This window comes from Triticum dicoccoides, chromosome 2B (genome assembly GCF_002162155.2).
Source record: "Triticum dicoccoides isolate Atlit2015 ecotype Zavitan chromosome 2B, WEW_v2.0, whole genome shotgun sequence".
NCBI lineage: Eukaryota > Viridiplantae > Streptophyta > Magnoliopsida > Poales > Poaceae > Triticum > Triticum dicoccoides.
Window position 1 is genome coordinate 517,398,552 of NC_041383.1, and position 17,593 is coordinate 517,416,144.

Sequence of the window (17,593 nt, forward strand, 5' to 3'; positions counted from 1 at the left end):
CGCCCCCAGCCATGGCCGACGCCACCGCCGCCGTGCCTGCGTCGTAGCCGCGCTCCCCGCCGCCCGTGCGTCCTCTCGTCGTGTCCAGGAGCTCCGCCGCTGTCCACTTCATTGAGCAAGCCGAGCCCCGAGCGCTCGCAACGCCCGAGTCCACCGCACCGACCTCGCCCGAGTCCGCCGTCGCCGGAGATCCCCTTCAACGCCGTCGTCGCTCCGGTCCATCCCTGGCCGCACCAAGGGCTTCGTCGCACTCACTGTGAGCTTAGCCATCTTCCCCTCCCTTACGTTCTTGCTCCCGCGCCGTGTAGCGACCTCTCGGAGCTCAACCGCACCCACCGCCGTGGAGCTCGTCGCCGACGTGCTCCCGGTCATCCTCCGGCCACTCCACGGTGTCCATCATGCTCACCGCGTCACGTAGCACCTAACTAGCTACTCCCCGCACCTCACCGACCCCCCTAGCGACAAGTTCGACTTCGGCCGAACCCCGGTGGCCGCCAAAGTCGTCGCCGGCGCCAACTCCGGCCACCCCGACCCCAACGGACTCCACCAAGAGCTGCGGCTCGACCCCAGCTCCTCTCCGGTGGCCTTCGCGGCTCGTTTGGTTGCGGGAACGGCAAAAATCACTTTCCGCCACCGCGTCGGGCTCGCCGGCGGCTAAACGCCGGTGCAGCCGACCCGGGTTTGACCACGGATGGGCCCTGGTTGACTCCCCTGAGTCTATGACAGGTGGGGCCCAGCCCTGCTAACTAATTAGGATTAGTTTAAATTAATTTTAGTTTAATTAATCACACTGACACGCGGGACCCACTGTCAGGTTTGACCCGGACGTGTCCCGTTGACCTGCTGACATCACACTGACGTCAGGCTGACGCAGTAATTGATTTTCTGGATTTAACCTAATATAGGAAATTCCAGAATATAGTTTAAACTTCAAAAATTCATAACTTTTATTCTGTAACTCCAAATCAGACAAATTATATATGAAAAATGATCAGAAAAATCCAATCTATCCATCTGTACTATTTTCATGCATGATTAAACAAGTTAACTTGATGTTTAATGCAGAACAAGGAAAAACACTTTAAAGGGCCATGTTTGAGTTTGAAATTTGAATCTTTGATTCAAATTGGTTCAAACCCTTCTGGTCTTAGTTGCATTAGCCCAACACACTCATATTGCCATGTTTCATGCATGCATCATATTGTTGCACATTGTTTGGTGATGGTTGTGTATCGGTGTTCTTGCGGCAGGTTCTGCCTCCGAGGAGTACCGTGATTACCCTAACGAAGAACCGTATCAGTGCATCGAACCATCAGGCAAGCAACCAACCATTTGATCATATCGATACAATCCCATGTTCTCGCTCCTGCTCTCTTTTACTGCATTAAGACAACGCGTTTCAAACTGCTGTGTGCTGCGGTAGTTGAACCCATTTCCTCTGCATGACCTGTCATTGCCACAGTAACTAGATGAAACCCACTAGCATGTGTAGGAGTTGATTGAGCCATATGTATGTGTTGCTCCTACCTTGCTATGCCTGCTATGCTTAGAGTCGTGTCAGGTCTGGTTCATCTGGGTGATGGACTAGAGTGAAATGATTATGTCGGTAATAGGAGTGGTGTGGTGAACACGATTTGGTAAAGGTATCGATGAGAGGCCATGTAGGAGTACATGGTGGGTTGTTTCATTGAAGCCGACCTTAAGCACTAAGATCTGTATGTGTGATTTAAGAATCAGCTACTACCATGCATTGGGCCCGAAACCAATGGACCCTCTCGGCTTCTTATTCACCCTAGTTCTCCGTCCAGGAGTTGCAAGTAGTTTCTGGTGTTTGTAGCCTACTAGAGGCCGTGGACAGCGCTGACCGTAGGGGTGGGCTGTGATGCGGTAGGTACGTGGCCGGGTGTATCAAATACCCGTTAGGTATCTCGGGAACCCTGTTCACATCGTTCGGGGCCGTATGGGAAACCTCGGCCGGACTCCCTACGGGTGGAACCTGGATAGGCGATAAACCTGGACTGGAGGCTTAGGTGATTAGGTAGGTCGTGGCCGACACCCACGTTGGGCTTCCGCTTGAAGGTTGCCGAGTACATGTCGTGTAAACGACGGTAAGTGGTGAGAGCGTGTATGAAGAAGTACACCCCTGCAGGGTTATCATGATCTATTCGAATAGCCGCGTCCGCGGTAAAGGACTACTTGGTTGCCTATACAGTTCATAGACAAGTAAATGGAAACTACTAAAAGCCTCAAGATAAGTGTGAGTGCCGAGGATGGCTCTTCCGTAGGCAGACGGAAGTGGATCCTCGGTAGTGTATTGAAGTGGTGAGTAGTGGACTCGTGTACGCAAAACCATTTCAATTTGGAGTCTCGTAGGTTAGCCTAGCCAAGAGTCAAAGCTGGCTTGCTGCAACAACTCCACCAACCCTTTTTGGTAATATGCATGTATGTAGGATCTGATGTAAGTCTTGCTGAGTACCTTTGTACTCATGTTGCTATAATCTACATTTTTACAGAAGACGCTGCAACCCCTTCTGATGGGTTCTACGTAGATGTTGACATCAATGAGTAGGCTAAGGCCCAGGTGGTGATCCTGAGCTTGTGAAGGACCACGTAGTATAGCTAGGCTTTCCAAGCCTCTTTTATTTTACTAGTTGTCTGTACCCAGACAAGCTACTTCCGCTGCTGGTTTGTATGACTGTATGACTTGAATGCTGGGTCGTGTGACCCGTACCTTTGTGTATGTTATGTATGGCTCTCTGAGCCTTAAATAAAGTACTTGTGTCATAGAGTCATGTTGTGATGCCTTGTTGTATTTGCACATATCGAGCATATTGTGTGTATGATTGAAATGCTTGGTATGTGTGGGATCTGACTATCTAGTTGTTTATCCTTAGTAGCCTCTCTTACCGGGAAATGTCTCCTAGTGTTACCACTGAGCCATGGTAGCTTGCTACTGCTCTGGAACACTTAGGCTGGCCGGCATGTGTCCTTCTTCGTTCCTGTGTCTGTCCCTTCGGGGAAATGTCACGCATTGAGTACCGGAGTCCTGTTAGCCCGCTACAGCCCGGTTTACCGGAGTCCTGCTAGCCCAGTGCTATAGCCCGGACCCACTTGCTGATGACCGACACGTTCGTTGCTGGGTCATGGATGCCTGTCCCTGTAAGTCTGTGCCACTTTGGGTTTACGACTAGCCATGTCAGCCCGGGCTCCTTATCATATGGGTACTAGCGACACTATCATATACGTGTGCCAAAAGGCGCAAACGGTCCCGGGCAAAGGTAAGGAGACACCCGTGGGAATACCGTGCGTGAGGCCGCAAAGTGATATGAGGTGTTACATGCTAGACCTATGTGGCATCGGGTCGGGGTCCTGACAGAGGTGGCGTACATCACCGCCAGGGCGAGGGAGGCAGAGCTTGCTATAGAGGCCGGTAGCTGCGGTGCCGTGGAGGATGAGGCCGAAGAGGATGAAGAGGAGCATAGGTTCCTCTAGTGGGTGGGGCCCGCCGGAGAGACCAGTGGCGCTGGTGCCGGGCCCCCTGCCGCCGAGGCAGCCGAAGAGCCGGCTGGGGAGTCCGGGGCGGACGAGCCCTCGGCCCCAAAGAAGAGGCGCGTCTTGTGATGGGTCGGCTCCAACGAGCCAGTTCGCCCCGGCAAGGCCACACAGCAACAAGGGGCTCGAGCGGAGGCCGTGTGGCAGATGAGGTGCGCAGCCACGGAGGAGCTGGAGGCGGACGCGGCGGCGAAGAGGGCCGCAGTTGCTGCCTCCTCCTCGACCAGGCATGGCGCTGCTTCTTCCTCCTCGAGCAGACACACCGCTGCTTCCCCCGCGTCCGAGCGCATACGGACTCCATCTCCTTCCCCGTCGGGCTCCGTCCCAGCGGCCAAATATGACCTTGGGTCGTTCAGCCCGAGGAAGAAGAGGAGGGCAGAAGAAGAGGAGGACGAGCATGCACTCTGCTCCCTCCATCTATCCCATGATTCCTTAGTTGAATCACTTTATCTTGATCTGATTTCATTGTTTGTAGTGACGCGGAGACACTGGCCCAGAGGGTGAAAAGGGACAAGGCCTCGACGAGTACTGAGCCGCCGGCAAGTACCCCTCGTGCTCCGAGGGTGATCTTTGCCAGTCTGGAGTCCATCCCCCAGCACAACCCCCTATAAGTGCATCTAGTGCCACCCTAGTTGGTTTTGGAGTATTGATGACAAACTTGGTTGAGGGACTAATGTGTTTGTGAGAATTGCAGGATAACACAGGTAGTAGTCCCATATTGATTCAGTTTACCTACCAGAGATGACCCCTAAAAATGTGTGAAGACATTGAAGACAATGGTGGTCCGTGAAGACATTCACATTGAAGACTATGACAGGAGAAGACATCGCGTGAAGACTATGAAGTGCGAAGACATAGTTGTTTCATAGTTTCCTTTTCTTCTTTGTTGAGTCATAGGAACCACCGTACTATTAAGTGGGGTCCAAGTGAACAAAGTCATAGTGACTGATGTGATGCTCAACCAAAACATATGTCTTCGAGCAAAGACAATGAGAGCAAATCTTATCCAGAGCTGGATAAGTCAGCTTGGCTTGTAGCCCAAGCTAAGCTGCCGCGTGTGTTTGAAATCTGACCATTGGACACGTCTCAGTTCCTTAGTGACCTAGGGTCATTTTGGACAAATCAGGTCGGGTTGCCAGTGGCTATAAATAGCCCACCCCCTACACCATAAATTGGTGGCTGCTCAGAGTTTGTGCATGGCTTTTGTCGTTTGAGAGCAACCCACCTCCGAAGGCTTTAAGAGAGAATCCTTGCGAGGACAAAGCCCAAAACACCCAGAGGCAAAGATTGTTAGGCATCACTGAAGTCTTTCTATCCGCATGATCTGAAGACTTATTACACTTGAGGATTGTGAATCCTCTAGCCGGTTAGGCGTCGCATTCTGAGCATCAAAGAGTCATTGTGGATTGCCAGTGAACGAAGTCTGTGAAGGTTTGCAAGTCTCCCTTGAAGACTTACCAGAGTGATTGGGCGAGGACTAAGTGTTCTTAGATCAAGGGGAATAAGGTGAAGACACGGACTTCTGAGTTGAATCTCAGCCTCCCTAACCAGACATACAGTTTTCACAGCAACTGGAACTGTTCCAACAAATCCCTTGTCCTCTCCGAGCAACTGGTTCTATCCTACCTCTCTCACCTTACTTATAGTTTGTCTTCATGAAGTCATTACCTACTTTCCTGATCTGATTGACTTCACTGTGTGAAGACTGTTGTCTGTTTAGCTTCATGCCTTCTTCTATCCTGATCCATATTACCTAGCCGCTCATAGTCTTCGTGCTTTCACTACATTGCTTACTTGACTATGGATTGTCTAGGGTAGTCTACCTTCGGCTGCATATCAATAGGTTCATTTCTATTGTTTGTCTTCGAAACACCCCTGTTTTGAAGACTTTCATAAAAATCGCCTATTCACCCCCCTCTAGTCGAATACTAGCACTTTCACACCCATTCCAGCCCCCAACGTAAGTTTCCCACTTATTTCTCGTTGGCGGGCATTGGAGCATGTCTTCTTACTGGTGATCTTGCCGGGACTACAGGAAGGGAACAATAGCAGGAGGAGCCTCTAAGGGCCACCCCCGACACGCCACCCCCATCAACTGCGCCGATCAGATGGGTGTCCCAGGCAAGGGCAGCTACTGACGAGCCCTTGCGCTCGGAGGAGGTGGAGGCAGGTACAGGCGCTGGTGACCCTATCCCAGCAACAGATGTTGCCGAGGAGGGGGATGCATCCTTCCCACCTACCTGGGTAAGTACACGCCTTCTGCTCCTTGCTATCTGCCGTTTTGGCTTCTTCCCTTCTATCTGTTTTGAACTTTTCTGATTTCGATTTTGCCTTTTTCCCTTCCTTGGCTTCAGATCCTCCCTTGGCGGACCGGGCGGACGTCGACACTGTGATCATGGAGACCGCCTAGGATGCCGAGGACGAAGCCACCACCATTGCTGCTGAGGAGGCCGCCACGGGGCTCGCCAGGGAGTCCGGCAAGGATCCTGCCACGGAGAAGGTGGCTGAGGATCCTATCGGAGAGGCCGGCAAGGCTACTGCCGAGGAGGCCACCTTTGGGCCTGCCGGGGAGGCTGACGAGGCCACCACTGGAGAGGCTGCCAAGGATCCTGCCAGGGAGGAGGTGGTCAATGACCAACCCTCCTCCTCCTCATCCCCTTCCCCGAGCAGGTACTTGAAGGTTGGCGATGACCTCTTCGTCAGCATCCTAGGAGAGGAAGGCACCAGAACGCCAATCGAGGGGGAGGTCTTTGATGAGGAGATCCTTACCGCTGCCGGGCTCCAGGTTGTGGATGAACCGAGCATCAGCAGCGGTGTCTCAAAGGAGGACCAACTCCTTGAAGCTATAGGAGCCAACTTTCACAAGCTCTAGGCTCTCCACCGGGCTCGCAAGGAGAAGGTGGACTCCAGAAGGGCGGCCATGGACAAGGCCGAGGCGGACTTCCAGGAGCGCGTCACCCAGATGAAAGCCTAGTTTGATGAGGCTTGGGAGGATCTGAGGGCCTCCCAAATCCAGCTGAGCAAGCACCAGCGGACCTCCTCTTGAAGCAAGCTGATTTTGACAAGGCGCAGGAGGTGGCAAAGGCCAAGGCTGCCAAGGACGAGTCCGACCAGAAGCAACGCCGCATCTCACTCAATGTCCAGGAGGAAGACTTGGTCGCTGTCGGTGTCAAAACCGGCGGATCTCGGGTAGGGGGTCCCGAACTGTGCGTCTAGGCGGATGGTAACAGGAGACAAGGGACCAGATGTTTTACCCAGGTTCGGGCCCTCTTGATGGAGGTAAAACCCTACGTCCTGCTTGATTGATATTGATGATGTGGGTATTACAAGAGTAGATCTACCACGAGATCAAGGAGGCTAAACCCTGGAAGCTAGCCTATGGTATGATTGTTGTTCGTCCTATGGACTAAAGCCATCCGGTTTATATAGACACCGGAGAGGGCTAGGGTTACACAGAGTCGGTTACAATGGTAGGAGATCTACATATCCGTATTGCCAAGCTTGCCTTCCACGCCAAGGAAAGTCCCATCCGGACACGGGACGAAGTCTTCAATCTTGTATCTTCATAGTCTTGGAGTCCGGCCGATGATGATAGTTCGGCTATCCGGACACCCCCTAGTCCAGGACTCCCTCAGTAGCCCCTGAACCAGGCTTCAATGACGACGAGTCCGGCGCGCATATTGTCTTCGGCATTGCAAGGCGGGTTCCTTCTCCGAATAATTTATAGAAGATTGTGAACACCAGGATAGTGTCCGGCTCTGCAAAATAAATTCCACATACCACCGTAGAGAGAATAATATTTACACGAGTTCAATCTGCTGACGTATTTTGTGGCGTGATGTCACACCACTACCAAGACTTTACTCGAATTGTTTTTATTGTACCACCTCAGCACGTTTAGCGAAGCGATTTCCTTGGCACATCTTGTCGAAGCAGAGATCGTGTTTCCCTTATTCCGGAATCCCCATCAATACGGACGTGGGTAACCCAACCGCGCCCGTTGCCACGCCCCCTCCATCGAAGGCGGGTTCCAAACGGTCACGGGGACGGCTCTTGGTATTCTCCCTCTTTATAATGAGACCAAGGCCCGTTCTTTTTCTTCAACCCTCAATCGAATCAGCCCCTCGCCCCAAGTTCCAACACCCAAGGCTCCAGATTCGGGTACTTTCGACCTTCGACAATGTCCGGCTCCGACCTACGAGGCCGGTGGATGCCCTCCTCTGTCATGGAAGAGGACGTGCCCAAGCTGAGAGATGCCAGGTACTTAACCTACGAGATTTCGCATAGGTTGCCTGCCCAAGGGCAAGTTATTCCTACTCCCGAGCCCGGCAAGAGTGTCGTGTTCGTGTCTCACCTCCGTCGGGGTTTAGGCTTCCCAATGGATCCCTTCGTGAGGGGGCTCATGTTTTACTAAGGGCTGGAATTTCACGACTTGGCTCCGGAGTCCGTCCTCCACATCTCATCATTCATTGTCGTCTGCGAAGCCTTCCTCCGCACTACCCCTCACTTCGGCTTGTGGCTCAAAACCTTCAACGTGGAGCCGAAGATGATTGCGGGGCGTCAGGCAGAGTGCGGCGGGGCGGTTATAAACAAGAGGGCCGATGCTCCATGGCCCGAGGGCTCTTTTCAGGAGGAGCTCGGTTTGTGGCAACATGAGTGGTTCTATATCACAGCTCCCAGGGGCAGCAGGCAGAGGCCGCCGCCCGTCTTTCGCCCGGGCCCTCCACAACGGTTGACGTCATGGGTCAACAAAGGGCTTGACTGGGGGCCGTCCAAAGACGTACCCCTGTTGCAGGGCCGGATTCGAGACCTCCAGGAAGGGGAGATCAATCTGGTCGTAGTGACATAGGTTTTGGTAATTCGGCGCCTTCTGCCCTGCAAACGCTGCCCCCTCCGCCTGTGGGAATTTAATCCGGAGGGACCACGAGCTCTCCAACACTTCATGGGTTTGACACCCGTGGAGATGTACGAACTATTCTTCGGATCACAAGAGATGCGTCCGGACTTGACCGAGGACGCTGGCCTAAGCTGCAATCGCCCGGATACTCAAGTAAGTAGCGCTGTGTCCGGACACATTGTCCATTTATTTATCATGGGTTTGCCTTTTAACCAGCTATCCCTTGAATCAGAAGTGGATAGCGCAAGCAAAATTGATACGGTGTCCGACCCCCCTCCCTGAGACCACGCCGGATCCCGTGTTAATTAAAATGTTGGAGGTTGCACCTTCGGAGGAGGGCAAACGGGGGCACAGGGAAACTACCACCTCTGCCAAGGAGGCTTGCAGTAAGGGGGGAATCAAGGGTCCCTCCCTCCAGGGGGAGAAGAGGACCGCTTCCGAAGACCCGGAGGCCAAGGCCTCAAAGCGGGGAAGGAAATCACCGGAAGGTCCCGTGCCGAGAAGAGCCCCGGCCGCACAGTCTCCCCAAAGGAATCAGCCCTCCAGCGAGCCGTAAGTAAAAAAGGGGGGTTTTGTAATAGGGGACATCCCTACTTTATTTCTAAGGTTAACCGAAGTTTTCACCTTGTAGTTCGGATCTCAGCCCTTCTCAGCAGAGCTCATCTTCGGGGGACCTTCATCCGGAGATGATGGAGAGCGAAACGCCTCCATCTTCCGCCCCGTCGGGCGGGGCGGACGACCCTGAGGTGTCGTCACGGAGGGTCTCCCCAAGTCCGGCGGGACCGGGGAGTTCGACACCCACTGGAGTACGGCCGGTGGAGCTGCAGGATTTGCTCGAGAGGGCGTCTATCTCAGAAGATCACCGCACATTAATGAGTATGGTGATTCAAATGATCTCATCCTCCGAGAGCGGGTTGTATGAGGTCGTCGGAAGTTTGCTGACGGGGTTTGAGGTATGCAAAAATGACATACCTTTTGACAGTTTTGCACATGGAGTGCGCCCTGTATAGATAGTAGCCCCTGAGACTTGGTATGCTGTCGAAAGTGACAGCGTGCCGAGGATCATAATCTCAGTTATATGTCGCCTTTCCTATGCAGGTGGTGGAACGATTGGTGGCCAGCCGGACTGATGGAGCTACCGAGTTGAAGCGGCAACTCGACGTTGCGGATGCGGACATCGCGCTGGTCAATAAATGACTTGACGAGTCACAAGGTAAGTGGTTGCTCCGCGGTCACCGAGTAAGGGAGCTGATGCCCGTCTTACAATTTGTATGCTTGATGCAGATGGTGCCGCTGCTGTGGAAGACCTTCGAGCAGAGCTTGTTCGAGCCAAGGAGCAAGCCAGGAAAAGTGATGCGGCTGCCTCGAAGGCAGCGGAAGAGCTAAAAGCCGAAAAGGCTGTTCACTGCCGAAGTAGGGAGGAGATGGCCGGAATGGCCGTGAAATTAAAAGATGCTACCGACCGCTATGAGGTTCTTGAAAGAGAACACCGAGCGGAGCAAGAGGACCTGAAGAAAGCCATCGCCGAAGCCAAGGATGCTCGTAGTGCGATGCGGGCTATGAAGGAGGAACTGCATCAGGCCGGAGACATTGCGGCTGGAAAGCCCTTTCTGCTGCGTAGGAAGTTCATGGATCCGAAGTATGCTCAGTTGGGCCAATTGTGTGGTGCGGAGGATCCTTATATGGATTTGGCGGCAAGTGCGGCGGACGCAGTCGTGCACTTCCGAAGCCAGAAGGATCACGAAATGGAAGAGCTTTTCTGGTCTCAATTCCATAGTCCGGAGCGTCCACTTCTGTTGACTGATCGGTTGGCGGAGTGGGCTGAGCTGAATAGGTTGTCCGGACTTGCCATGACGGATGTGGTGGCTCATCTGTGGCCAGAAAGGCCCAAGCCGGAGAGTTATTTTGGCTTGTTGCAGCAATTCCTTCGGGCGGTGCCGCATATCGAGGCGATGTAGTGGTCGGCATGCATAGAGGGTGCACGGATGGCTCTTGCCCATGTTAAGACATACTGGGCGGAGATGGATGCCACCGCTGTTGCATCCCGGGGTTCGAACAAAAGCCGATTACCCGCCGAGCACTATTTTGAGGAAGTCCTGCAGGGCGCTCGTTTAATAGAGTCGCAGTGCTCGAAAGATGTTATGTTCAAATGACGTGTATGATTTGTGAGATCATGTTTATAATGTAACAGCTTTTTATACTTGTGCGTTCAAGTATTGAACTATCTCCTGTGCGGCCGTATATGTATGTATAACCTGAAAGATGGTAGTCTTTGGCTTCAGCCCCCACGCACATGGTGCGAGGGTGTTTGCAAAAGAAAAGCGCTTTTTCACACTTAATCCAACGTCTTGGTCCTTTGAAGGAGGTGATAGCATAGCAAACTAGGCAACCAGACTATAATGCTTTATCACTTTCACTTAACCATAGGAGCTTGAAGGTGGGGCTACGATATAGCCCCTAGAGGCACCGCGCTCTCCGAACTCGGGGCGCGTATGTGCCTGACCAGGAAGCGGTCCTTCGTCAAAGCGGAGGAATTCTAAACATTCCAGTAGTCGATCGAGTGGTTGACCAGTCTCTCTCTATATCATGACAGTCAGTTTTCGGCTTTCTCTACTGAGGTGCTCGCCCGGCCGAACCGGGGCACAATCGCAGTAGTTCTCCTGGTGCCGCGTTAGCCGATGGAGCGGAACATAAGGCAGCAAAACACAGGAGCCGGGCAAACCCATCATTTGACCAAACACATGATTCGGAGCTGATGCATATAAGGCCTAACTCGAGACGCCGAACACTCCCTGAGGTATTCGTTCTTTATGATACCGGGCAGAACAATGCCCTAAGCCCCTAGTGTCCAGGTACGGGCGAGAACTTCTGACGCGGCTGATGCCAAAACGCCAGCCTCCTCCTCGGTTATGGTAGGAAGCCGGGGGATGTGTATCAACAAGAGACAGTAAGAAAGGTTTACGCAAGGTCTTAATCTAAAAAGAATCCTTGCAACGGGTCCCTGCTGCACGTCTGCGCCTGTGTCTCCGTTGTGCTGTATCCTGGACGGGTGTAGCACGTGCTTCATCTGTAAAAGAGAAGAAGTTAGTTTGGAAAAAATATCGTGCAAAAGATGTATTTAAAATAAAGTATGATAAAGTTGAGCTTTATTGGCTCTCATTGTTTATACGTGCAGCCCCTTGTAAAGAGGTATGCGGCTGGGAAGCCCCTTGTTTATTTATGCTGGACTCGCCTAACCGTGTCCGAGGTCTGAATGACCTGTTTTTAGGGGCTTTGACCAGCAAGGTCGGATTAGTGTGCGGCTGTCAAAGCAGTCTCACGTTTTCCGTGGTCGAGGAACACTCGGAGTTACCCTTTAATGAGATTATGCCGCGTGGACCAGGCATTTTAAGCGTAAGAGACGCGTAATGCGGTATTGCGTTAAAGCGGGCGAAAGCTTCACGTCCTAGTAGTTCTTGATGGCTACTTTTGAATGGGGCGATATGGAAAATGAGCTTTTCGCGACGGAGGTTGTCGGATGAACCGAACACGGCCTCTAGTAGTACAGAGCCTGTACAATTGGCGTAAAGGCCAGGCGTCACTCCTTTGAAGGAAGTGCTGCTGTGGTTACCGCCACGCTTCGCGCCAAGGACCAGGAGATTAGGTGGCTCGTCGCCCAGCGGACTCAAGACCTGTCGTAGAAGCACCAGGAGTTGCTCGATGTTCTAGCCCTCAATCACGCCGGCAAGATGAAGGAGGCCGTCGACCGCGCTGAAGCGGCAGAGGCCACCAGGGCTGAGCTGGCCGGCAAGGTGGAGAAGCTGGAGGCGAGCTTGGACGATCTCACCAAGGAGATCTCCATGCTCAAGGACAACAGAGAGAAAGCTCTCTACGACTTGGCAGAGATGCAGACTACCATATCTGACAAAACCAAGCTGCTCTCCACAACCAATGAGTCCATTGATGATCTGAAGTTGAAGCTGGACCACCAGGAGAAGATGCTCTCAGAATCCCAGGCTCGTGAGCAGACCCTGGCCAAGGACCTCGCGGGCGAGCAGCTGCTGTTGCCGACTACCGCCACTTCCCACAAAAAACTCGTGGAAAGCACAAATATCTGGACCAGCCACCTTGTGGATATCGCGAAGAAGATTACCACGTAGCTGACTACCATGGGCATGCCAAACTTCAGGTTTTCCCACGAGGTGAGAGTGGCTGAGAGCGCCAGGCTGTCCGAGTTCTTCGAGCGTGTCCTCGCCGCCCTGAAATTGCTCCAGACCACCAGGGTGTCCTACCTGGCCGAGGAGTCCCGACAACTTTGCCGAGATGCCTTGACCAAGGTGCTCACCAAGGTGGCGCACTGGAACCCCAGCATTGACTTTGCTCGGGTGCTCGACAACTTGCGGAGGACATCGACCGTCAGGCGCTCGAGGAGCGCATCGAGCCCATCATCAGCTGTGTCAGCGGAGTCACGAGGCTGGAGGGCCAGTGCCGGGATTAACTTCTTCATTCCTTATAGTTGCTGCGAGTTCGTACCCAAGACAGATTATCTTAAGTTAGAATCGCGGCAACTTTTGTTGTAATATAACTTTTTCTGTACTTTGAACTAGCTTCATGTCATCTTCCCGTTCCAGTTCATCCTTGTATTTTCAGCACCCTATGCTTAGTTTGATAGGCCTGCAGACACGTGCACCGCTTGTCGCACGCGCTAGAAGGACGGATCCTTAGCAACATGCGGAGAGCGTCGACGCCCGCAAGCTACCCTGCCGCTCTTGGCGTAGTTACCTAGACTGTCGAGCAGACTTGAGGCAGAACAGGGGCGCTATTGATTATGTCAAGGTACCCCACAGCTCTTAGCAGAGCGCAGCACCCGAACTGTTGACCCGGCTCGAAACAGAACATGGGTGTTGCTAATCGCGGCAGGGTTCCTTTTGCATGCAGGTTCTCCGTACGAGGACCGAAACCATCGAGGGGGATAACCTCATAAAAAAGGAAGAATTACTCAAACTTGAGTTAACTTAGCTTTTTGTCGGTGTGCAAATCGCTGTTGCGGCCATGGGCACTGCCGCTCGCCTTCTTCTTCAGAGACATGGTGACGAAGGAACTACTATACTAACTACAGACCAGATTCTCACAACTAAGCGCCCCCTACTTGGCGCGCCAAAGATGTCAGGGAAATCGATCACCTATGGGGTCACAAGGATCCCTTCTACATTCGGCAGGGGTTTAGTTGCACGAAGACCAGGTCGAGTCGTTAGCACACAGGCGATTTTTATCTAGGTTTAGACCGCGAGGATGCGTAATACCCTAGTCCTGCTTTATCTGGTTATATGTGTGTTCTTGAGCTTTTGAACTAGCTACGACGTGTGCTTTGTCCAAAAGTACGAATCCCCTCTTTGTTCACCTTGGGCATCCTTTTATACACAAAGGGGTTGCCACAGTGGCAAACAGGAGGTGGAAAGCTACAGTGGTACGAGCTTATCGTTCGATCAATGTAGGACAAGCGCATTTAATGCGTTGCCTATGTGTCCTCTCGCTTTATTGGGGACGACAACAGATGCCATCTTATCCTTTGCCACTCCTCCTTGCCTTGCCACGCGTCTAGGCCGACGAGGCATGCAGCGCCATGCTAGCCAACCAGTTGTTGTGTTGGTGAAATGGCAGGCTTCCACAAAGATTTGCATGCTTCCATGCAGGCGTCTGCTTAGCTGGCATGCTTATCGTTGCGTTGGAGTGGTGGTGAGGTGGCGAAACCTTGCCGGGCGCGGGTCTGGCCACGGCCCAGCTGTTGTCCCTGACAAGGCTTGCCGAGGGCCTTGGGGTCGTCCCTGGCAAGAGTCTTGCCGGAGGTCTTCGTCTTCTGATCCCAGGTGGATTCGTGGGTCACCAATCTTCATGGGGAACTGCATGCTTCCATGCATCTGCTCTCCAAATATTGGTCTTTAACGTTGTCGATGGTGTCAGAGCTCTCAACTCCAAGGGTGGTGGCCCTGCTGGTCCCTTCGCAAGCTGCCCTGGCAAGGAGCTTGCCGGGGGCCTCGCAGGTTGCCTCGGCAAGGCTTGTTGCCGAGTGTGGCCCTGCTTGCCTATTGCTGCTTGTCACCTTGAATGTCTATCTTGGTGGCCTCCGTGTTTTTTCTTGCTCCCGGCCGTCCTCCTCTGCTTTGCCAAGCCCTGCTGTACGGGTGGCTGTGACCGTCCGTGCACAAATAAGGGGTACGAAAGTACCCATACTTTTGTACACCGACAACGCCCGACGCCTCCCTTCGGCTGGGCTTGGGGGCTTCCGTCTGGAAGGCGTCCGACCTGGCCGGTGTGACAAGGGAGGTGCTCATGCACAACTTAGAGGCGTGCTTCAACGTACGCCCCCGCAAGCAAGGAGGACAATGATAGGACCCAGAGGCTCGAGAATTGATCACCAAGGAGATGCACAAGCTACAGGAAGCACGGACCATGCACGGTGAGCGCTGCCTCTCGCGTTCCGATCATTCAGCTGCTACCCCCGCGGAGGACAGCAAGGTTAGCGTGTGCATCGACATCGCGAGCCTCAGTAGGGCCAGCTCCCGGGACCTCTTTTGGCCGTCGTGCATTGGCTTGAGCAGGGGCATCGCCACCAACTATGTCTGCTTGCCTTTCGGCCCGCTGAACGCTGGCACCACCTACCAAAGGTTCGCATGGCTCACGATGGAGCCTCGCGAGGCTCCAGCCCCTCGCGAGTCCCCAAGGCTTCAGGAGCCGGCCGACCTCCGAGAGGCGGACCCCTTCCGCACGCTTCACAAGTCTTCCTGACGCTCCCGTAGCAGCATGATTGCCAGGTGAATTTTTGGTTTGTTCAATTGAGGGCACCCCATGGCTATATCATCCTCAAGCTGTGCTAGGGTCCGTCCCTGCAGTCGCCTCATTTTTTGGTAGTGTACTGGATCCGGTTATGCTTCATTGAGTTATGTTGCTTGCTTAATTTCATGCTTGGTGTAGCGTCCCCATTAGAGGCGCCACATCATGGGCGCCGCGCGCCATAGCTCTGCTCTCGACCGTCCTATAGTTGGGGCTATTGGCATGATGCTTGTGCTCGGGTCTGTCCCTGTAGTGCTGATAAATCTAAGTGATCGAGATCTGGCTCGCGGGCCTGCCACGTGCATGTCACGTCACTAGGTCCTTGGTGTCTTATCTCCTCATGGAACAGTCACGAGTAAGTTGGCAAGTGAACGTAACCCCTTATACCTTTTAACTTGTCAATATGCACTGGCTTCAGGAGCTATACGCTCAGATATCGAGCGAATAGCACCTCACATTGCCCCGGGAGGTCTAGCGTCGGGCAGCGCATTTTGTGTGGCTATGCCTCGGGCGACAGTCTGATCAACGGTACCACTCGCGAAAGCTAAGTACAACTTATCCACGCGGTTCATCCGTTGCCGTTGGAATATCTTATGCACGCGACCTTTGCGAAGCCTGTCTCTTCTTTTTCATGCGAGTCGCTTGCATGTTGAAAGGGGGGCTCCCATAGCATCGCGCCTCGGGAGCTCTCATTGGCTCTCGGCGCCCCTCACCCCGTGGCCTTGTTCCAGGCATCGCGACCTGACATACCAATGACAGCTCAGGCCCGCGCGAGGGCCTAGTCCTGAGGATGTAGAGCATTTTCTGAAAGCTAGAAAAAGAGGGGCGAGCCTCGCGAGGAAGCGTGGGGAGGTGATACATAGTCTAAGCCACAAAGGCATTGGTTAAACCATAAAGGGCATCAATTTTTCACGCACCCCTCATGGGGTTTACATGGCGGATAGAGAAGAAAACTTCAGGGAGACACGCCAGATGCCGCGTGAATCTCTCGCAAGCCGTGGCCGCTTAGCGCCATGCCCTGAAAAGCTAAGTTAACCGCACCCACATGGCCCAATGGTCTTTGGTAGCGTTCCTGTAAGTACATCTAGTGCCCCTTAGAGATTTTCGTGTATTGAAGACTTATAGGTTAAGGGACTAATGTGTTTGTGAGTGTACACGGGCTCTATAAGTCAGTGAGGAGTTTGATATTTACAGTGAAAGTTGACCGCTAAAAATGAATGTCTTCGACTGAAGACTTTGGTTCTCTAGAAGACTTTGAAAGTGAAGAAATTGGTGTGACCTTGAAGACTTGGATATTCATGCGAGGAATCTGAAGCGTGAAGACTTTTGTTTTTGTAGTTTCATTTTCTCTTTCTTGAGTCATAGGAAATACCGTACTATTACAAGGGGTCGAGGTAATAATAAGGAAACTGATTTCCAAGTGATGCTCATCTCAAAATCCTACACCAACCCAATCCTTCAAGTGAAGCCATTGGAAATCTCATATCAGTTCAGTCAATTTCTTCAGTGACAGAGACGAAGATCTTTTGGTCTCTGAGGAATTTGTTCTAACTAAGGAGTTAGGAATTCACCAGTGCGAATTGCCTACATAGTGAGGAACATGATAGCCCTGAGGAATTCGAACCTCAAATCCGACCGTTGATGTGCCGCGCGCCAGTTGTCCCAAAATATCCTACCACCTAATGGTCATATCAGCCAAGGGCATTTATGTCTTATCATGTCGGGCTGCTCCCTAGGATATAAATAGCCGCCCCCAACAACCACTAGCTGGTTGGCTGCTCTGAGAGAAACTGACACTTGTCATTTGAGAGCATCCCATCCTCCGAGGACTTTGAGAGAAAATCATCATGTCAAGAAAACACAAATCCCAAACCCAAACCTACAAACCCCAAAGTGATTGAGCATTGATAACCCACAAGTGTAGGGGATCGCAACAGCTTTCGAGGGTAGAGTATTCAACCCAAATTTATTGATTCGACACAAGGGGAGCCAAAGAATATTCTTAAGTATTAGCAGTTGAGTTGTCAATTCAACCACACCTGGATAACTTAGTATCTGCAACAAAGTATTTAGTAGCAAAGTAGTATGATAGTAATGGTAACAATGGAAAAAGTAAAGATAATAGTTTTGTAGTAATTGTAATTGTAGCAACGGAAAAGTAAATAAGCGAAGCACAATATGTGAAAAGCTCGTAGGCATTGGATCAGTGATGGATAATTATGTCGGATGCAATTTCTCATGTAATAGCTATAACATAGGGTGACACAAAACTAGCTCCAGTTCATCAATGTTATGTAGGCATGTATTCTGAATATAGTCATACGTGCTTATGGA